The sequence below is a fragment of the Bombyx mandarina genome, chromosome 04 (genome assembly GCF_030267445.1).
Source record: "Bombyx mandarina strain Sakado chromosome 04, ASM3026744v2".
NCBI lineage: Eukaryota > Metazoa > Arthropoda > Insecta > Lepidoptera > Bombycidae > Bombyx > Bombyx mandarina.
This window is the reverse complement of record NC_143211.1, coordinates 9,303,745-9,327,722: the sequence shown is the minus strand read 5'-3', so window position 1 is coordinate 9,327,722 and position 23,978 is coordinate 9,303,745. Positions and strand designations below refer to the sequence as shown.

General features: G+C 43.4%; 1 protein-coding gene across 1 annotated transcript in view; it reads right to left on the bottom strand.

The window, feature by feature from the left end:
- Nucleotides 1-23,631, bottom strand: part of LOC114252875 (uncharacterized) — a 55,366-nt gene extending 31,735 nt beyond the window's left edge. Inside the window, exon 1 of the mRNA XM_028187553.2 lies at nucleotides 23,362-23,631. The gene's annotated coding sequence lies outside the window, so the exon portion shown is untranslated. The remainder of the gene's footprint in view (nucleotides 1-23,361) is intronic.
- Nucleotides 23,632-23,978: the final 347 nt, after the last annotated feature.

The window sequence follows — 23,978 nt, the reverse complement described above, 5'->3', positions numbered from 1 at the left end:
GACGAATAGGTATTTGAGTTATTAGTACTTGTACATGAGTTAGGAAGAGGTGAATTTAATGAAATACAATAATTAAACAGACAAATAAATGTTCAGCGTAGCTTGTTAGATGTCACGAATATTATCTTCATTGAGGCTTTGAAATAAAATAAAACATTCGCTAAAACATAGGCTTGCAAATAATATAAATCTTTTGGCTGGAAAATTGAAGCATGACTGTGATATTCACGACAGACTATATAATTGGATTTCTTTCCATGGATGAATATAAGGAATGAAATCCTCCAACAAAGGGGAATGAGATTAATATAATATTTTTTCCAAGAAATCTAAGCGGAGTGTAGTGGACGATTCTTAAAAAAAGTTTGATTAATCGAGATTATTTAATTTTTCGAAATTTTTATTTAATACACACAATATTTTAAGGACGAAATTACATATTTTAAACGGATAACATATATTGAAGAAAATACGGGTCGCATTTTATATAATAATAATAATAATAAAGCCCGTTTATTTCCAATCCATAATGATATCGTTCTTCTGTACCATTGATCGGAACCCTTTCTCGGGTAAAGGCCTCCTCCAGCTTCTTCCAAATCACTTTGTCCGTGGCTTTCCTTTTCCAATCGAAGATTAATATAAATGAACTAAAATATCTGGCGGATAATGTAATTCGATATAATACGTGCGAATAAATCATAATCAGCTAATAAATTTATGAGTCATAAGAGTTGAAAGTTATTGTTGAGGATTGAGCGGGAATGTTGTCTCTGTCACAAAAAACAATTTTTATATTAATTTGTTTGGAGTACGTTAAAATTAATATCAATCTTCAATATTCAAGGATGTAGTCTGACACTAAATCAATGTGCTTGGCGGTTTAATTTACGTTCCTTATTTCTAAAAATACTTCAGTTTTTTGTTAACTGGTAACGTTTTTCGTTAGCTTTTTTGGTTTACACGTGACTTTATGCGTAGGTCGCACGCGTTCATCCTTTAGATGAGGTTTCTTTTTTATTTCTAATATTCACAGGAGGCTTCCTAAAGTATTGTTTAAACTACCAACAATAGCAGATAAGTGGGTATTTTAATTCATGAACATCACCAACACCAAGGTCATCATAAAAAGCCACTGGCCACCAAAATATCTCCATTATAGTATACCTACCATATACCAACATAATCATACCGGCACTAGACCACCAAACAGTCATTGTGACTTTTTAGTAGTAAGTTTTCGTTTGGGCTTCGATAAGGTGTTGAACCAGGGTATATTCAACATGATAATCACTTAGGATTAGCAAAAAGAATGCATGTTTCATCCCAAAATCCCTTCATTCCTGTGCTTGGTAAGAAGCGCTAGGCATACCTCACTGTGTTCGTCGCGCTGGCGATCTTTCAGTCTGTGCGGTACCCACTAATCTTTTATTTTCTAATTTGACGCAAATAGACCAGCACGATTTTGATGCTAATGTTGAAAGGTGCTGCTGAACAGCTGAGCGGTAGATTGAGTATCGTCACTGCTCACTATCGCCTTTAATTCGTCGTTGGTGACTTTAGTTTTTGGGCGACCACGGGACTAATTTTTAGATCAAAATTTTCATGTCGGAAGCGTTCAAGCCAATAACGAGTCATGCGTTCGATTGTTGTGTTCACTCCGTACACGTCATTAATATTGTGAGCCGTTTTTGCGGCATAGCTACCGCGACGGAACTCGCGGAACTATTTTTATCGTGTACATTGTAATGTAAAAGACAAATACAGTGAAAACCAAAACACTAATCAATAAATAAACAAATGACTGAATTTTAAAATATAACCCAACTTTTTTTAAATAAAACTTATTTAAATTTAGAATTTTTTGACAGCTGTATGTACATTGATTAGGTTTCAAATTTTAATGGCCGATATCGTAAATCGGCAACTTTATAGGTCTTTCTTTAAATAAAATAAAGGTTTTTTATTTATAAGAAAATGCCCCAAGTTATATAATATTTATATCTTTATAAATATCTTTTATAACCTACCAATACAAACATGTAACAGTGACAAAATATGTATTTTATTTTTATAATTATTGTAATAGAATCGACTCACAATTCGATTTTTTTAAATAAAATTGACCTTTACAATTTTATGTCAGTAATAGGACGAACGCCTGTCAATACTAAATTACAATACTAAAAAGGAGTGGGTTAATAACCTTTCCTGGAGGGCTGTTACATTGTCAGCATGGTGCCGTAAGAGTTTTATTGGCTCATTACGTATCAATTGATATATCATTTTGTTAAATTATTTGAGTTCAAAGGTTATTCCACAATCGATTCTTGAAAAGTTATACAAAAGGAATTGAATGTTATTTATTTTATATATTACAATATATACTATTGCTGTTGATAATCCTGTTCAGTCATTTGAAAACAGTAAAGTCAGTAATTGTTGTTTTTTTAGTGTATTTTGCTAATAGAGCCGTCTCAGGTATTGCTGAATATGATTCTCCTTCAACTCCTTCGACCAGCGTTATACCGGTAGTCAGAGCTTAGTCCAACTCAAGCGGTTCAGGGTTCAGGCTCTCCTACGCGTTATATTTACTGGTGGTAGGACCTCTTGTGAGTCCGCGCGAGTAGGTACCACCGCCTTACCTATTTCTGCCGTGAAGCAGTAATGCGTTTCGGTTTGACGGGTAGGGCAGCCGTTGTAATTATACTTGAGACTCTAGAACTTATATTTCAGGATGGGTGGCGCGTTTACGCTGTAGATGTCTATGTGCTCCAGTAATCACTTAACACCAGGTGGGTTGTGAGCTCGTCCACCCATCAAAACAATAAAAAAAGAAACTCAGATATCTCATCATTTAAACCATAGGCTGGAAATGGATCTACAGTGACCATAATAGGTGGGCCGTATTCTTATCTATCTTCGAAAGCAACAAGAACTAGGTACACAATGTTTCAATTCAATCGGTTAAACGACACACGAACGCATAAAGCATAAACAAACAAAACATTTTTATATTTTAAGATATTTATATATAATACTAGCGGTACTCGTCCGCTTTCCTGGGCATTTAAAATTAATATTATTATTTAATTTTATTGTCATTATTATTAGGGAGTCCAACACTCATATAAATATTAGCCTATACATTAAGTACCCCAGTGTGGTCAGAGCGCGGAGCGCCCAATCTCGGCGGTCCGTGCTGGAGTCATGGTCCAGACGGCTGGCCGATGCTTCGGCTGGTCGTAGGACCGTCGAGGCGATTCGCCCGGTTCTTGTGAACTGGGTGAATCGTGACAGAGGACGCCTCACTTTCCGGCTCACGCAGGTGCTCACTGGGCATGGTTGCTTCGGTGAGTTCCTGAACCGGATCGGAGCCGAGCCGACGGCAGAGTGCCACCATTGTGGTTGCGACTTGGACACGGCGGAGCACACGCTCGTCGCCTGCCCCGCATGGGAGGGGTGGCGCCGTGTCCTCGTCGCAAAAATAGGAAACGACTTGTCGTTGCCGAGTGTTGTGGCATCGATGCTCGGTGACGACGAGTCGTGTAAGGCGATGCTCGACTTCTGCGAGTGCACCATCTCGCAGAAGGAGGCGGCGGGGCGCGTGAGAGACGCACAGGCCCGCCGCCGTCGAGCGGGGGCCAGGGAGGCGGATCTCGCCCAAGCCCTGGCCCTCTAAGTGTTTCGGGTCTCCCTCACATGTCGGCCTGGGGACCGGCGAAGGGGGCCTAAGAAGACGACGTGCAAGCTGCTCTGCACGCGTTTTATGCATGAGCATCCGGGTGATGGAAGGCCGGCTATCCTCAACCCACGCTGGTTCTGACCCAGCGGGGTATTCCGTAGGATAGACCATTCTAACCGGCGCCATCTAGGCGGGCTTCGGATAGCCTGCCGACCCAGAGGGCTGGTGGTCGTGGCGCCGACGACCGCCAGTCCGGCGTCCCGAGGGGGAGGGTGATGGGAGAGATGTGCTCCGCACTAAATGCTTCACTTTCCCCCCTTTGCCTTTTCATGAGTTTTGTCTCATGCGAGATTTGGACGTTGGTTGTTGAGAGACAGGAGGTTTTAGTCGGTTCGACTCCGACATGCCCCGCCCTCCATCCCCAGTGAAGGCCGGAAGTCCGGCGATTTCCTCCTGACAAAAAAAAAAAAAACATTAAGTACATGTATTTTCTACATGGATACCAAGTTTCAAGTCAATCGGATGCATGGTTCAGTAGTTATAACGGGCCTTCCATATCGTCGCTCCGCTAACCCCGACTCACTACCCGCTAAATATCGCACATCGCCCGGATATACTCGACATAGCGTTATTAAAAAACGTAACTCTGCGCTTACATTCGATCGAAGTCGTTTCAGAGTTAGATTCAGACCACCGTCCCGTCGTTATGAAGCTCGGTCGCGCTCCCGATTCCGTTCCTGTCGCGAGGACTGTGGTGGATTGGCACACACTGGGCATTAGCCTGGCTGAATCTGATCCACCATCGCTCCCGTTTAGCTCGGACTCTACCCCGTCTCCTCAGGATACCGCTGAAGCCATAGACATCTTAACGTCACACATCACCTCAACATTAGATAGGTCATCGAAACAAGTTGTAGCGGAGGACTTCCTTCACCGCTTCAAATTGTCCGACGATATTAGGGAACTCCTTAGAGCTAAGAACGCCTCGATACGCGCCTACGACAGGTATCCTACTGCGGAAAATCGTATTCGAATGCGTGCCTTACAACGCGACGTAAAGTCTCGCATCGCCGAAGTCCGAGATGCCAGATGGTCTGATTTCTTAGAAGGACTCGCGCCCTCCCAAAGGTCTTACTACCGCTTAGCTCGTACTCTCAAATCGGATACGGTAGTAACTATGCCCCCCCTCGTAGGCCCCTCAGGCCGACTCGCGGCGTTCGATGATGATGAAAAAGCAGAGCTGCTGGCCGATACATTGCAAACCCAGTGCACGCCCAGCACTCAATCCGTGGACCCTGTTCATGTAGAATTGGTAGACAGTGAGGTAGAACGCAGAGTATCCTTGCCACCCTCGGATGCGTTACCACCCGTCACCCCGATGGAAGTTAAAGACTTGATCAAAGACCTACGTCTTCGCAAGGCTCCCGGTTCCGACGGTATATCCAACCGCGTTATTAAACTTCTACCCGTCCAACTCATCGTGATGTTGGCATCTATTTTCAATGCCGCTATGGCGAACTGTATCTTTCCCGCGGTGTGGAAAGAAGCGGACGTTATCGGCATACATAAACCCGGTAAACCAAAAAATCATCCGACGAGCTACCGCCCGATTAGCCTCCTCATGTCTCTAGGCAAACTGTATGAGCGTCTGCTCTACAAACGCCTCAGATACTTCGTCTCATCCAAGGACATTCTCATCGATGAACAATTCGGATTCCGTACAAATCACTCATGCGTTCAACAGGTGCACCGCCTCACGGAGCACATTCTTGTGGGGCTTAATCGACCAAAACCGTTATACACGGGAGCTCTCTTCTTCGACGTCGCAAAAGCGTTCGACAAAGTCTGGCACAATGGTTTGATTTTCAAACTATTCAACATGGGCGTGCCGGATAGTCTCGTGCTCATCATACGGGACTTCTTGTCGAACCGCTCTTTTCGATATCGAGTCAAGGGAACCCGCTCCTCCCCACGACCTCTCACAGCTGGAGTCCCGCAAGGCTCTGTCCTCTCACCCCTCCTATTTAGCTTATTCGTTAACGATATTCCCCGGTCGCCGCCGACCCATTTAGCTTTATTCGCCGACGACACGACTGTTTACTATTCTAGTAGAAATAAGTCCCTAATCGCGAAGAAGCTTCAGAGCGCAGCCCTAGCCCTAGGACAGTGGTTCCGAAAATGGCGCATAGACATCAACCCAGCGAAAAGAACTGCGGTGCTATTTCAGAGGGGAAGCTCCACACGGATTTCCTCCCGGATTAGGAGGAGGAATCTCACACCCCCGATTACTCTCTTTAGACAACCCATACCCTGGGCCAGGAAGGTCAAGTACCTGGGCGTTACCCTGGATGCATCGATGACATTCCGCCCGCATATAAAATCAGTTCGTGACCGTGCCGCGTTTATTCTCGGTAGACTCTACCCCATGATCTGTAAGCGGAGTAAAATGTCCCTTCGGAACAAGGTGACACTTTACAAAACTTGCATAAGGCCGGTCATGACTTACGCGAGTGTGGTGTTCGCTCACGCGGCCCGCACACACATAGACACCCTCCAATCCCTACAATCCCGCTTTTGCAGGTTAGCTGTCGGGGCTCCGTGGTTCGTGAGGAACGTTGACCTACACGACGACCTGGGCCTCGAATCAATTCGGAAATACATGAAGTCAGCATCGGAACGATACTTCGATAAGGCTATGCGTCATGATAATCGCCTTATCGTTGCCGCCGCTGACTACTCCCCGAATCCTGATCATGCAGGAGCCAGTCACCGTCGACGCCCTAGACACGTCCTTACGGATCCATCAGATCCAATAACCTTTGCATTAGATGCCTTCAGCTCTAATACTAGGGGCAGGCTTAGGGACCCCGGTAACCGTACTCGTCGAACTCGACAAAGAGGTCGACGTGCAACCTAACCCATGCATCAGCCCGCTGAGTTTCTCGCCGGATCTTCTCAGCGGGTCGCGATTCCGATCCGGTAGTAGATTCATTCGCGAAACAATTGCTCTTGAGTTGTTAGGTCTCCTTCGGAGGCGCTCGGGCAGTTGTTAGCAAATCCCACCCCTCTTGGCTGAGCCTTTGCTCGCCCACCTGTCCTGGTGAAACTGGAAAGGCCTTCGGGCCACCAGTAAACTTTCAATCATAAAAAAAAAAAAAAAAAAGTTATAACGGAACATCCGTAAAAACCACTGTAGATTTATATACCTATATCTACATGTATATATATGTATTTAAATTACTGGTTTGTTTACAAAAACGTAGAGATAGTGATAAAAACATAAAAATGTACGTATCCAAAGCCCATCAGCTCTTCGTTTTATTGTCCATTATGTGATGTTTATGACTATAATTTGTAACATAATGGCAGTAGTGATGTGGTTTCAATGTGACTAGATTACGCACGGGGTTTTAAATTAATTAAATTAAAAAAATTAATTCATATTTGCATGATAAATATTTCAATCTATTAATGTCAAAAAATAATAATTAAAAGTGTGTGATTCTGTTTTTTTTCAAGATGCCCAAAATTGAATTATTCAGAATACCGGTTCGAGGAATATAAGCTAGATTTCTGCTATCGACTTAAAAAAATCCTAACCAGCACAAAATATATACAACTAAGGATCTACCGCCATCGCAAAGCAGTAGGCACAAGTCCTTGTGAGAATACTTGTTTGTTAAATGATATGAATATATATGAAACTTCAATGAATTTTCAAGTATTTGAACTACAAGGTTTCATTTCAATATATTTATTAATTAGTCATATTAGGTTTCTGGAATAGTGTATCCAGTTCTGTCTGCTCTCGAAGGGCATACTGAGTACGAGCTTAAAGTCAATGATGGGAACTGATAATGGAGTGCCACCGATGTGAATGCGACGAGGATACGGCCGAGCACACTCTCGCATAATGCACCGCGTGGCTGGGGCAGCACTGCGTCCTCGTCGAGAAAACAGCACCGGACTTGTTGCTGCTAACCGTCGTGGCTATGATGCTCCAGGAAGACCGCGAAGTCGATGCTCGACTTCTACGAGTCCACCATCTCGCGGCGGAACGAGAAAGGAAGAGTTTAACCCTCTCCGCACCACCCCGTCACCGTACATCCAGGGTCTAAAGAAGGGCTTTAGTCCGGCTCCGTCTTCGTCGTCTTCAGGCTACGTGGCGATCATACGTTATCTGCACGTTGGCGCGCTGTATGACAGCAGCTCAACGGAACTGCAGTTCTATGGAATTGCTGAGAAAGAGCGACCAGTTGACGGTATATCGTGTTTCAACCCAGCACACGAGTTTCGTTTCAGCGGGGTATTCTGGGACAACAGCGGCACTGTCTGGGGCGGCCTAAAGGGCTGTCGTACCGTGACGGCAGAAGTAGAGTCGTCGGCTATCGCCTCGACGATTCCGTCAGCCGGGGTGCCTTTGGGGAGAGCTGCGCGTCTGATTGCAGAGTTAGCCGTAGAATTGTCCCTACCTTGCTCAGGTTTTGTCTCGGACGGGGACCGGGCGTCGGTTGAGGGTCAAGGAGAGTCGTTTAGTGGATGAGCCTTTAACATCTTTGAAATCCTCTAACATTTTTTTTATTTCTTAGATAGGTGTACGAACTCGCAGCCCACCTGGTGTTAAGTGGTTACTGGAACCCATGGACATCTACAACTTGAATGCGCCCCCTACCTTGAGATATAAGTCCTAAGGTCTCAAGTATAGTTACAACGGCTGCCCCACCCTTCAAACCGAAACGTATTTCTGCTTCACGGTAGAAATAGGCAGGGTGGTGGTACCCACCCGCGCGGACTCACAAGAGGTCCTACCATTAGTAGCTAGCTGCGCGTCTGATTGGCAATGTTAGCCGTGGAATTCTAGCTACCTTGCTCGGGTTCTGTCTCTGACGGGGACCGGGCGTTCGTTGAGAGTAAAGGAGAGTCGTTTAGTGGGTGAGCCATTAACATCTTTAATATCCTCTAACATTTCATGACTCAAAATACGCTACTAATTTATCATTTAAAAATCTTATGAACATATACAAAAAAATATGTTATTGTCAACATAACTAGTGAGGTAGATTTACATCTGATATTACGACACTAATTGCTGGTGTTGACTCTGAATAATAGTTATTTGTAGCGAAACGACCCGTTTTCTTCGTTTGATGTGTTAATTTTACGATTTCCCATGTATCAGGGCTGACAGCTATCGATTTGTTTAATTATTTTGGTTAGCATAGAATACTGATAAATTTTCAAAAACGCTAATTCTAATTTGGATCCGATATTTTCATTTGGTTACACAACAAAAAAAAAGGCAAAAATCAAATCAAATTTCAAATTTTCGAATATTTAACGGTTTCCTCCTTTCGGTTAAGTCAATGACGCAGAATATTAAAGGGGAAAATGTACTTGTGTACTTGAAAATATTGTTTGTTTGTTAAAATAGACTACATCGATTTTAAATATAATTCCTATTTCTGCCGTGAAGCAGTAATGAGTTTCGGTTTGAAGGGTGGGGCAGCCGTAACTATAATTGAGACCTTAGAACTTATATCTCAAGGTAGGTGGCGCATTTACGTTGTAGATGTCTATAGGCTCCAGTAACCACTTAACACCAGGTGGGCTGTGAGCTCATCCACTCATCTAAGCAATAAAAAAAAAATTACCACAGTCCTGAGTAGATCAGCGGTATCAGATTCAGAACAAAGTACAAAGGGCGGCCTTATTAAAAAAAAACCTTCCAGTTCAGTAATCATCGAATGACCAAGAGTTACTTAAATAAACATAATTAGGAAATAATGTTACATGAAACTAACAACACAGAAAAAATGTGAAGCGAAAACCGCTTCTCTGTCGTATTGCCTGGAAAATATGAAATTCTTTTGTAATTCTTTGTAATAATTTGCTACCACCTCAATGTTTTGCTAAAAGTTTAAGGATTTCAAAGAATATGTTAAATTACGGAAATTGTTCGTACATTTCATACTTTATCATTATCTTACACATGACATGTTTGTGTATTCAACCTAATCTACTTAAAGTAGACAACCAATTTATATTTTACCTTATTTGTTTTATTTTTGGGGGTCATTACTTTCTGTTTTAAATAGATATCACGGCAAGAAAGTTGGGAAGCAGTTTGAGAAAATTACGATTGAATCTAACCTCAATTTTTTTTATGATTGAGGGATTACTGGTGGCCCAGAGGCCTTTCCAGTTTCACCAGGACATGTTGGCGAGCAAGGTCTCAGCCAAGAGGGACGGGATTTGCTAACAGCTACCTCCCTCCAAAGGAGACCTAACAATAGCTGCTTCGCGAATGAATCTACTCCGTATCGGAAACGCCACCCGCTGAGGAGATCCGGCGAGAAACTCAGCGGGCTGATGTTTAGGTTAGATAGTACGTCGAACTCTTTGTCGAGTTCGACGAGTACGATTACCGGAGTTCCTAAGCCTGCTCCGAGTGTTTAGGCGTCTAATGCAAGTGTTATTGGATTTGGTGGATCCGTAAGTATGTGTCTAGGGCGTCGATGGTGACTGGCTCCTGCGTCATTGATAAATAAATTAAATAGGAGCGGCGAGAGGACGAAGCCTTGCAGGACGCCAGCCGTGAGAAGTCGCGGGGAGGAGCGGGTTCTTTCGATTCGATATCGAAAAGACGGTTCGACATAAAGTTCCGTATGATGACCACGAGACTGTCTGGCATACCCGTTTTTGAATTGAACAGTTTGAAAATAAAACCGCTGCGCCAGACTTTGTCGAACGCTTTTGCGACGTCGAAGACGGGGGCCCCCGTGTAAAACGGTTTTGGTCGGTTAAGCCCTACGAGAATGTGCTCCTCACGGCGGTGCACCTGTTGTACGCATGAGTGATTTGTGCAGAATCCAAATTGTTCATCGATGAGAATGCTCCTTGATGAGACAAAGTCTCTGATGTGTCTGTAGAACAAACGCTCGTACCGTTTACCAAGAGATATGAGGAGGCTAATGGGCGGTAGCTCGTCGTATGATTTTTTGGTTTACCGGGTTTATTTATGCCGATATCATCCGCTTTTTTCCACATCGCGGGAAAAATACAGTTCGTCATAGCGGCTTTGAAAAAAAATACCAACATGATTTGGGGGGGTACAAGCTTAATAACGTGATTAGACATACCGTCGTAGCCGGGAGGCCTGCGAGGACTTAGGGCTTTGATTGCGTCTTTAAATTCCTTCGGTGTGAACATCATATCTCAAGTGGTGACATACTACTACATTAAGTGAACAATGTTTCAGTTCAGTTTTATTTTTGAAGTGTGATCGAACTTACATTATAGGTATAAATATTGGCTCTTCATACATTTATTAATACTAGAGATCCCGCAGTAGTCGAAATTCGACTATAATTAATTGGAATTGTAAGTTTGTACACTATTATGATTGTATTTTATACTTCTATAATCACAAATTTCGCCAAGACTGCCCTATAAAAAATATTAACAAAGACAAACAATATTTAATCTATTCTCATTTGACAACAGACGTCAAGAACAAAAGTTTGACAATAAATAATATGCATGCGTGTGTGCGTCAAATACATGGTATGTGTGTGTAATGTTTTCTTTATTGATTTAATATATCTTTTATGCATTATTTTTAAAAAATATTAGCATTGTGCACTTCTTCTCTATATTCTCTATAGGTTTTTTTTTTTTTTTTTGTCAGGAGGAAATCACCGGACTTCCGCCCTCCACTGGGGATGGAGGACGGGGCATGTCGGAGTTGAACCGACTAAAACCTCCTGTCGCTCAACAACCAACGTCCAAACCTCGCATGAGACAGAACTCATGAAAAGGCAAAGGGGGGAAAGTGAAGCGTTTAGTGCGGAGCACATCTCTCCCATCACCCTCCCCCTCGGGACGCCGGACTGGCGGTCGTCGGCGCCACGACCACCAGTCCTCTCGGTCGGCAGGCTATCCGAAGCCCGCCTAGATGGCGCCGGTTAGAATGGTCTACCCTCGGAATACCCCGCTGGGTCAGGACCAGCGTGGGTTGAGGATAGCCGGCCTTCCATCACCCGGACGCTCTTGCATAAAACGCGTGCAGAGCAGCTTGCACGTCATCTTCTCAGGTCCCCTTCGTCGGTCCCCAGGCCGACATGTGAGAGAGACCCGAAACACTTAGAGGGCCAGGGCTTGGGCGAAATCCGCCTCCCTGGCCCCCGCTCGACGGCGGCGGGCCTGCGCGTCTCGCACGCGCCCCGCCGCCTCCTTCTGCGAGATGGTGCACTCGCAGAAGTCGAGCATCGCCTTCCACGACTCGTCGTCACCGAGCATTGATGCCACAACACCCGGCAACGACAAGTCGTTTCCTATTTTTGCGACAAGGACACGGCGCCACCCCTCCCATGCGGGGCAGGCGATGAGCGTGTGCTCCGCTGTGTCCAAGTCGCAACCGCAATGGTGGCACTCTGCCGTCAGCTCGGCTCCGATCCGGTGCAGGAACTCACCGAAGCAACCATGCCCAGTGAGCACCTGCGTGAGCCGGAAAGTGAGGCGTCCTCTGTCACGATTCACCCAATTCACAAGAACCGGGCGAATCGCCTCGACGGTCCTACGACCAGCCGAAGGATCGGCCAGCCGTCTGGACCATGACTCCAGCACGGACCGCCGAGATTGGGCCCTCCGCGCTCTGACCACACTGGGGCTGGGACGTGCCACGCCCCGTGCACGAAGGTCAGCCCGCCACTGATAGTCAGCGGCGAGCGCCTCCGCTTCCAGAACCCAAGGCGGCGTCCCAGCCAGTACACACGCCGCCTCGAAGGACATGGTGCGATAGCCGCGGATGACCCTGACCGCGATGGTGCGTTGCGGCCGTTGCAGCAGCTTCGCTACCCCCACGGCCAGGGACTGGCCCCACACGGGCGCCCCGTATAGGGCCATTGATCGCACCACCCCTGTATAGAGACGGCGCGTCACCTGGTCAGGCCCCCCAACGTTGGGAAGAAGCCGGCTTAACGCGCCGGCCACCCCCAACAGACGAGGGACCAGATTTTGAAAGGGAGCACGGAAGGTCCAACGACTGTCCAGAATGAGGCCGAGGTACTTCAACTGCACCCCGACTCCGATACGGACGCCTCCAACCACGATATGGGCATCGACAGGTGGCACTCTCCGGGGCCTGTGGAACCACATGGCCTCGGATTTACTGAGCGCCACGTCGAGGCCCAATCTCCTGATTTTGCCGACGACATGCGCCACCCCAGCCGTAGCAAGACGGGCAGACTCAGCAAAACTCCCCCCCCGGGCCACGACCAACGTTTCGTCTGCGTAACAGATTACGCTTAGGCCCGGGAGGAGGGCACCCCTCAGTACCCAGTCATACCCGATATTCCACAAAAGAGGGCCGAGCACCGACCCCTGTGGAACACCGCGCACGACCGGGAACCGGTGCACGATCCCACCGTGTCCGGTACACGTGACCGATCTGTCCTCCAAGTAGGAACCCACCAGCCGGCGAAGGTAGGGGGGCACTCCGTGTCGTTCCAGCGCTCCCCCTATCACGGACCAGGGCAGGGTGTTAAAAGCATTGGCGATATCGAGTGACACCGCCAAAGCCACCCCACCCCGGAGACGGCCTCCTCCGAGAGGGCCCGCACGCGAAGGATCGCGTCTACCGTTGAGCGGCCCTCTCGGAAATATTCTCTATAGGTGTGGAAAATTTCATAGTCCTCCGTCTGCGCAATTTTCGTAAAAAGGGATTTTTTTTTTTTTTTTTGTTCAGGATGAAATCGCCGGACTTCCGCCCTCCACTGGGGACGGCGGGCGGAGCATGTCGGAGTCGAACCGACTAAAAACTCCTGTCGCTCAACAACCAACGTCCAAACCTCACATGAGACAGAACTCATGAAAAGGCAAAGGGGGGAAAGTGAAGTGTTTAGTGCGGAGCACATCTCTCCCATCACCCTCCCCCTCGGGACGCCGGACTGGCGGTCGTCGGCGCCACGACCACCAGCCCTCTCGGTCGGCAGGCTATCCGGAGCCCACCTAGATGGCGCCGGTTAGAGTGAGCTATCCTACGGAATACCCCGCTGGGTCAGAACCAGCGTGGGTCGAGGATAGCCGGCCTTCCATCACCCGGATGCTCTTGCGTAAAACGCGTGCAGAGCAGCTTGCACGACGTCTTCTTAGGTCCCCCTCGCCGGTCCCCAGACCGACATATGAGGGGGACCCGAAACACTTAGAGGGCCAGGGCTTGGGCGATATCCGCCTCCCTGGCCCCCGCTCGACGGCGGCGGGCTTGCGCGTCTCTAACGCACCCCGCCGCCTCCTTCTGCGAGATGGTGCACTCGCAGAAGTCGAGCATCGCCTTCCACGACTCGTCGTCGCCGAGCATCGATGCCACAACACTCGGCAACGACAAGTCGTTTCCTATTTTTGCGACGAGGACACGGCGCCACCCCTCCCATGCGGGGCAGGCGACGAGCGTATGCTCTGCCGTGTCCAAGTCGCAATCACAATGGTGGCACTCTGCCGTCGGCTCGGCTCTGATCCGGTGCAGGAACTCACCGAAGCAACCATGCCCAGTGAGAATCTGCGTGAGCCGGAAAGTGAGGCGTCCTCTGTCACGATTCACCCAATCCACAAGGACTGGGCGAATCGCCTCGACGGTCCTACGACCAGCCGAAGGATCGGCCAGCCGCCTGGACCATGATTCCAGCACGGACCGCCGAGATTGGGCCCTCCGCGCTCTGACCACACTGGGGCTGGGACGCGCCACGCCCCGGGCACGAAGGTCAGCCCGCCACTGATAGTCAGCGGCGAGCGCCTCCGCTTCCAGAACCCAAGGCGGCGTCCCAGCCAGTACACACGCCGCCTCGAAGGAGATGGTGCGATAACCACGAATGACCCTGACCGCGATGGTGCGTTGCGGCTTTTGCAGCAGCCTCGCCACCCCCACGGCCAGGGACTGGCCCCACACGGGCCCCCCGATGTTGGGCAGAAGCCGGCTTAACGCGCCGGCCACCCCCAACAAACGAGGGACCAGGTTCTGAAAGTGAGCACGGAAGGTCCAACGACTGTCCAGAATGAGGCCGAGATACTTCAGCTGCACCCCGACCCCGATACGGACGCCTCCAACCACGATATGGGCATCGACAGGTGGCACTCTCCGGGGCCTGTGAAACCACATGGCCTCGGATTTACTGAGCGCCACGTCGAGGCCCAATCTCCTGATTTTGCCGACGACATGCGCCACCCCAGCGGTGGCAAGACGGGCAGACTCAGCAAAACTCCCTCCCCGGGCCACGACCAACGTGTCGTCTGCGTAACAGATTACGCTCAGGCCCGGGAGGAGGGCACCCCTCAGCACCCAGTCATACCCGATATTCCACAAAAGAGGGCCGAGCACCGACCCCTGTGGAACACCGCGCACGACCGGGAACCGGTGCACGATCCCACCGTGTCCGGTACATGTGACCGATCTGTCTTCCAAGTAGGAACCCACCAGCCGGCGAAGGTAGGGGGGCACTCCGTGTTCGTAAAAAGGGATACAAAGTTTTTGCTTCACGTATTAATATTAATATTAATGAAACATTTTCAAGTCTCAATTATAACTGACTCTTTCATTTCGTTGTTATTAATTTTGATAACATAATTTCGACTGCCAAAGTTAGCCAAGTATGTAATTGTTTTGCTTAATTTGTTAAAGGATGCGGTATGACGAATCTATTTGAAATCATGGAATGTTTACGTCTGTTTATGTAACAAATGCTATGTGCTCAAATCATCAAAAGGGTAGAAATGAAGACGACCGGTAGAAAGCTAGGAATAGAGAAATATGTTTACCTCATTTTTCTGTTTTTTGGTATAGACGTATATTTACGATATAGACAGGTTTTCTAGATATTTTGAGAATGCATTTAAAAATATTTTTAATGATGTGGCTGACGGCAAAAACAACAGATAAATTTATTATAAGTTTGTTTGTAGTTTTATTATATTTAAAACTCGGTCTGATTTCCTTAAAAGTGACAAGTAGATTTTACAATTACATTTTAAGTTGTTTCCAGAAGCGAATGTCTAGTAATAAGTCTATTTAGTCTCTGATACGATAAAACATTCGTTTTTAGTAAAGAGATATTTAAAATACGATAAAATGTTGTATAATTTGTTTTGATCTTCAATATTTATGTGATTCACTAATATAGCAGAAATGTTATTCAGAAGCCTCTCGAAAATTGTCTTCCATTAAGTAATTAGTCAATTGCTACTGTAAATACTAACAGATAGTTACTAGGCTGCACTAAAAGTATCGGGAATGGAATATTTCCACTGTTCCTGTCATATTAAAATCTTTTTAATTGAAAACTCCTTGGTTTTAAAAATCGAATACCATTTATTTATTTAAAAAAAGATTCTCGGTCTTGTCACGAGGTTTTGTCAAACTTGTTTAGTCGTTGAGAAAATGGAATTGACTCGAGAAAATTCAAGAGCGATGATTTATTATGACTTTCGAAGTGGTTTAACACAAAAACAGTGTGTTGACCGGATGATTTCTGCATTTGGTGATGAAGCCCCATCCAAAACCACAGTTTATCGCTGGTTTGCTGAGTTTCAACGTGGACGTGTCAAGCTCAGTGATGATCCCCGTCAAGGTCGTCCAAAAACTGCAGTCACCCAAGAAAACGTTGATGCTGTGCGTAAGCTGATTGAGGAAGATCGAGATGTGACATACCGCGAAATTCAGGCAACTTTAGACATTGGCATGAGTCAAATACAAATAATCTTGCATGAACAATTAGGTGTAAAAAAGTTGTTTTCCCGATGGATACCGCATTCGCTCTGTGAAGAGCAAAAAGCGGCTCGCGTTACTTGGTGCGTCAGAACTCTCGAAAGATTCCACGCAGGATCCTCAAATGCTGTATACAACATTGTATCAGGTGACGAATCCTGGATATATGCGTACGAACCCGGAAAAAAAACCTGTCACGAGTTTGGGTGTTCGAAAATGAGTTATAGCCAAGAAAAATTGTTCGTTCACGGAGTGTTGCAAAAAAAATGGTGGCCACGTTTGTCTCCAAAACCGGCCATGTTACGACTATTCCTTTTGAGGGACAAAGAACGGTTAATGCAGAATGGTATGCTAGCATTTTTTGCCACAGGTCGTTTCTGAACTCCGTAAAGAGAACTGCAACCGCCGCATCATCCTCCATCACGACAATGCGAGTTCTCACACCGCGCACAGAACAAAAGAGTTTTTAGAGCAAGAAAACATAGAATTATTAGACCATCCGCCGTACAGCCCCGACCTAAGCCCTAATGATTTCTATACTTTCCCTAAAATAAAGAATAAATTGCGTGGACAGAGATTTTCATCACCTGAAGAAGCTGTGGACGCCTACAAAACGGCCATTTTGGAGACCCCAACTTCCGAATGGAGTGGTTGCTTCAATGATTGGTTCCATCGTATGGAAAAATGTGTCAAATTTCGCGGAGAATACTTCGAAAATCAATAAATACATTTTTAAATAGTAATCTTGTGTCACTTCGTTAATTCCCGAAATTTTCAGTGCCGCCCTCGTAGTATTTTTTATACGAGTAAATATATCTTATTTCTATCAATGAAAATATGCACCATCATATCGATGCATCTCTGCCAGCGCAATGGTAATCTTATACCCTTCTTAAAGAAGTCTCCTCCACGGGTGAAGGCCTCCTTTTCTTTCATTTATGCCTATGATTTGCTGCATTCCATCAGTCATGCCGTCTGTATCTATTAAGTCGTCAGCCCACTTTCTCTTTGGTCTGCCTAATCTTATTTTTCCTTTTGGCCCTTTCCACTCGGTAGTTTTGGCTGTCCACCGACCATCTTTGTATCGTGATATGTGGCTAGTCCATTGTCATTTCAATTTTAGAGCTTGCGTGAGGGCATCAGCTACCTTGTTTTTTTGTTTACTTACTTTGCTTCTGACTTTGTGTTATTTCTTTATATGTAGTATACTTCTCTTAGGGCCTTTTGTGTTGTTTCAATCTTTTGTTTAGCTCTTGTCGTGAATACCGAAGTTTGGCAACCGTACAGCAGGCACGGCCGTACGCAGCTAAGATTCCTTTCTCTTTTCCTTTTAAGATTTCTTTATGGGAATAAAATATTTTCCAGTTTATATTTGTTCTTCTTTCGACTGCAACGTCTTCGTTGTTTATCCTCTAATGTGTAACAAGCTCTTAAGAAAAAATAAGTACAAGGTACAATTACAAATTACAAGGTACAATACACAGACTATGCTTGAACACAGAACATTTTTCTGAGCTCATAATGAGCCAAATATTTATCTTTGCTTCTGTAATTCTAATTTTGACAGATATTATCACTTGGTTACACAAGAGTAAAAAAATGCAAAAATCTAATCAAATTCCGAATTTCCGAATGTTAAACTGTTTCCTCCTTTTTTACATCATTACTGGAGTAGAGGTTAGTAGAGGAGTTCACGTGATTTTAAGACACTTAAGACACTGGTTTGTCAAAATGAACTACATCGATTTTAAATATAACAACAGTCCTGAATAGATTTGCGGTATCAGATTATTATTTACAATTACATTTACAATTACAATACAATTATTATTTACGATTACAATTATTGACTCGTCATACATTCATTAATATTAATTTGATGAAACATTTTCAAGTCTCAAATATTACTGAAACTTTCATTACGTTGTTATTAATTTCGATGACATAATTTCAACTGTCAAAGTTTGTCGAGTAATTGTTTTGCTTAATTTGTTAAAGGGTGCGGTATGACGAATCTATGTTCAATCATGGAATGTTGAAGCCTGGTTACGTAACAAATCATATGTGCTAAAATACGTACGTCTTTTGTAGCGATTCCATGAGTCAGAGATGCATCACAAAAAATGTTATTTAATTCTTAATGACTTTTAGTGCTAATGTTTGCGATATATCCGCGATGTTGCAATCACCATTGTCACGTTAAGAATGAAGACGGCCTGTAGAAAGTTAGTTCGTTAGTTCTTAAGAGCAGAAAAAAATAAGTACAAAGTACAATTACACAGACTATGCTTGAACACAGAACATTTTTCTGAGCTCATAATGAGCCAAATATTTATCTCTTAATGATGCAAATGAAGATAAGGTTTGCGATGACCTTGTTGAATTATCTGGCCAACATACCTGTTGCAAGTACGAATTAAAAGGTCAATTGAAAATGTACTGTCCAAACGGGCTGCTATCAGATTTTCTTTTTAAGGTGAATTTTGTTTCTCTAATATATTGTTCTGACCATACTTGCTTTTTCAAGTAAAATAATGAACTAAACAGGTATAATAATGGAAGTGTAGAACAATGGCGGCCTGTTTAGGATGACGACACGTCTGTAATTACCTTATTCATCTTTTAAGTATTCAAGATCATTATACCAATTTTTGGCGAGAAAACATTGTGCAAATTATATGTATTTAACGCGTTCGTTTATTAGCGTACTGATGGAAGTTTTGAAGTGGTTTTTTCTATGGTACATATCCAAATGTGCGATAACAAGGGATGGTACCGCGCTATTCTTTAGAAGGATGATTTTCCCGGGAGAATGAGATAAATTATAGGTAGATCACGAAACTATAAGAGCACTTGTGGGCAAAACGTTAAACCTGAATCTATATATTAATACGTGAAGCAAAAACTTTGTATCCCTTTTTACGAAAATTGCGTGGACGAAGGAGTATGAATTTTTCCACACTTATAGAGAATATAGAGAAGAAGTGCACTATGCTACTATTTTTTTAAATAATGCATAAAAAATACATTAAATCAATAAAGAAAACATTACACACACTGCATACCATTTATTTGACGCACACACGCATGCATACTATTTATTGTCAAACTTTTGTTCTTGACGTCTGTGGTCAAATTGAGAATAGATTTAATATTATTTGTCTTTATTAATATTTTTTTATAGTGTAGCCTTGGCAAAATTTGTGATTATAGAAGTAAGTATAAAATACAATCATAATAGTGTACAAACTTATTATACAATTCCAATTAATTATAGTCGAATTTCGACTACTGCGGGACCTCTAGTTTATATAATTATAAATGAAAGTGTAAACTAACTGAAGCAAAGCAATGAACAATTTATCATAATAACATTCGTCAGTGAAATTACTCTTGTGTTTGTTTACTTTAGGTACGTGCCTATACAAATTCATATACTTTTTAAATTTCTATTCAATAATCACATGTGTAGCAATTTCATTAACAGTATTAAAGTATTTTATTTTAATTTGTTAAATTGTTAAAATGATCAAATATTTCGAACAACAGACTTTCACATATACGAGGGCTGCACTAAAAGTATCGGGAATGGAATATTTCCACTGTTCCTGTCATATTAAAATCTTTTTCATTGAAAACTCCTTGGTTTTAAAAATCGAATATCATTTATTTATTTAAAAAAAGATTCTCGGTCTTGTCACGAGGTTTTGTCAAACTTGTTTAGTCGATGAGAAAATTGAATTGACTCGAGAAAATTCAAGAGCGATGATTTATTATGACTTTCGAAGTGGTTTAACACTAAAACAGTGTGTTGACCGGATGATTTCTGCATTTGGTGATGAAGCCCCATCCAAAACCACAATTTATCGCTAGTTTGCTGAGTTTCAACGTGGACGTGTCAAGCTCAGTGATGATCCCCGTCAAGGTCGTCCAAAAACTGCAGTCACCCAAGAAAACGTTGATGCTGTGCGTAAGCTGATTGAGGAAGATCGACATGTGACATACCGCGAAATTCAGGCAACTTTAGACATTGTCATGAGTCAAATACAAATAATCTTGCATGAACAATTAGGTGTAAAAAAGTTGTTTTCCAGATGGATACCGCATTCGCTCTGTGAAGAGCAAAAAGCGGCTCGCGTTACTTGGTGCGTCAGAACTCTCGAAAGATTCCACGCAGGATCCTCAAATGCTGTATACAACATTGTATCAGGTGACGAATCCTGGATATACGCGTACGAACCCGAAACAAAAAACCAGTCACGAGTTTGGGTGTTCGAAAATGAGTTAAAGCCAACAAAAATTGTTCGTTCACGGAGTGTTGCAAAAAAAATGGTGGCCACGTTTGTCTCCAAAACCGGCCATGTTACGACTATTCCTCTTGAGGGACAAAGAACGGTGAATGCAGAATGGTATGCTAGCATTTGTTTACCACAGGTCGTTTCTGAACTCCGTAAAGGGAACTGCAACCGCCGCATCATCCTCCATCACGACAATGCGAGTTCTCACACCGCACACAGAACAAAAGAGTTTTTAGAGCAAGAAAACATAGAATTATTAGACCATCCGCCGTACAGCCCCGACCTAAGCCCTAATGATTTCTATACTTTCCCTAAAATAAAGAATAAATTGCGTGGACAGAGATTTTCATCACCTGAAGAAGCTGTGGACGCCTACAAAACGGCCATTTTGGAGACCCCAACTTTCGAATGGAATGGTTGCTTCAATGATTGGTCCCATCGTATAGAAAAATGTGTAAAATTTCGCGGACAATACTTCGAAAAGCAATAAATAGATTCATTAGAGATAGATTTATTAATGTTGATTAAGTACGAGCACTGTTTGTTTTAGAATAGAATAGCTGTTGTTAAGTCATAGAATGAGACTAAAGATTTTTATGTTTTTGTTATAAATGGAAATATGAGCTTACGGCAATTCTGGTGTTACTAGAGTCCATAAAGTTTGATGCCGCCAAACTTAAACCGCCTCGAGGCAAGGAGCGAAAACTACGTCCGGGCGTTGCTGGAATAGTCCCCTAGGCTACCAAAAAGGAACAAAACAGGAACCAAAAGGTCCCAAAAATAGTATATCAGCTGTTTACAGCTGGCGCAATTTTGTGGCCCGGGGAACTTCGGGTTGCATAGAGTATTACAGCTTCTTCCGCACCAGTTTTTACGGCTCTAGATAGCAGAAAGCCTCACGGCCCATCTGACGTTAAACAAAATGCAGATGTATTATACCTTAAATTAGGCTCAGTTTTGCTTCAATTGAATTTTTAGATTGCTAAGTCATGTGGATCTTGAATTTAAATTGCATATTACTCGCAGTCAAAGTTGTTGAAACTGCAAATAAGATGTTTTTCGTCTGTCACAATAAATAGAGATATTGCGAGTTCACATTAAAAATGAACTTTGACCCTACTCGAAGCCATTTTATAATAAAAAACTGCGATTTTCATTACCAATTATAGTAAAAACTACTTAGTATTCTGAGGATCAAGGTTGTCTAATTTTAATAGTTTAATTTAAATTTCAAAAGTCTTTGATAATGCAAAGGGAATACCTATGTGGTTAGTAAATTAAACTTCAGCTAAATTATCAATAGTTTTCTGTGAAAATATAGAATGTTATCCCAAATTGCCGATTTTTTTTGTGATTCCTTTTTTGCCCTAATGGACCGGCGGGCATCCGATGCGCTTGATAAGAGTTTGTCATTATCACCCATGGACATTAGCAAAGCAATGGCACAGTTCTGTCCTTAAGTGTGGTTGTTTGTTTTTTCTTTATTCGTTCAAGTGTCATGCAAAACATTGACGTCTCCTGATGAACTTTTTAAGAGCCTGTGATTAGAGTTAAAATTAAAATTTAATCTAAGTGACGACATTGACGATGGCGCGAGGGAAACTAATCGTACGGAATCTTATGAACGCGAAAAGGTAGGGTGGGTCAGGTTGGATGGTGGATTTTACGTTTTGATTTCTAAAATCCCTGATAATCACTTTGCACTAGGTGGGCTGTGAGATCATCCTTCTAAGAAATAAAAAGGGCATAACTAGTGATTTAGAGTTGTAACATAGAGTTTCAGGAAAAATATTATTATTGGAATTTTCATTCTCGATATTTCATTATTTATTTATATTTATTTAAAGCTTGTTGTTTGCGTTTTCTCTTTATTAAAATATATTTATTTTAAACGTAACAACACCGTTACTTGTCTGCGTTCAGTGACATCAGCTACTCGTTTCCAAATGTACAAAAGTGGTGACTGTTGAGTGTTTGTCATGGCCGTGCATGTAGGTACCATCATATATACCTACAGTGTTTGTATTTATTGATCGAAGTGACATCGAGAACGATCGGTTCGACTGATTACACACACGAGTTTCATGTTTTCATCCGAAATTAAGTTTCCTATTCAAAACAAATCAAGATTATAAAATTTATTTCAAATTTGAAGCTCAATACTGGTTTGCGGTAGGCAGCGGCTTGGCCTTGCCCCTGGCATTGCTGAAGTCCATGGGCGACGGTAACCACTTACCATCAGGTGGGCTGTATGGTCGTCTGCCTACAAGGGCAATAAAAAAAAAACTGATCAGCTAGGGAGACACCTACAATTTTATTCTGATAAAAAACTGGTCAGCTAGGGCCGTCTACCTACAATTTTATTTTGATAAATTTCTCAATGTTTACTTTTATAGCAATTCATAAATTATGAATTCAAACTGATGCTGTGTGCATACTTCCCTCGTTCTACTAGTAAATCCCTAACATTGTAAATAGAAAAAATGTTACTATTTTCAAATATAGGACAACATTTACAAAGTATCTTGTACAAACTAACTGATACATATTTAAGGGCTGCCCGTCATCAGGCCGACACCGATACATATGTATTTATGATAAATTAAGATTTAAAGACACACTACCTTGACTCAATTATGTCCACTAGTTTAAGATGTAGCGAGGATATTGATTGTTTTCGTTGGGCTAACAGCGGCTCAATACGCCCGGCGCGGTGTCGAAGGATGAACAACAATGTTATCTGGTCGGAAACGTTTCACTTCACGTCGTTGATAAGAACGCGCACTGCACGCAGCTGATCGAGTTGGTGCGACAGTGGCACAAGCGACATTCACTGTTCACAATCGCTAACTAAACACATGAAAAATGCTGAGCTCAATCGCGCCGTCCAGCGTTCACTCTCCGCCATACCTACCTCATCGCAGCATTGTTAATTCGTCAGGCTATGTGAATCAAAAGTCGAAGCATAAATTTATGCATTCTACTGTGAATGCTCGCGCTGTTCATGAAATTTAAAAACAGATGAATAACGTTTTTAGGCAAATACGTTCAAGGTTAGACAAAATCTCGCATTCAAATAATGATTCTATTTATTTGTCTGCTTTTATTCAGTGTAGTGAAGATTTTTTGTTAAATTGTAAAGTTGTGCTCAAATGTAATTTGTATCTATATTTATGTAAGTAAATATGTATTATAAATACATTTCTATTTTATTTCAACTACAATCTTTTAAGTATTTTAA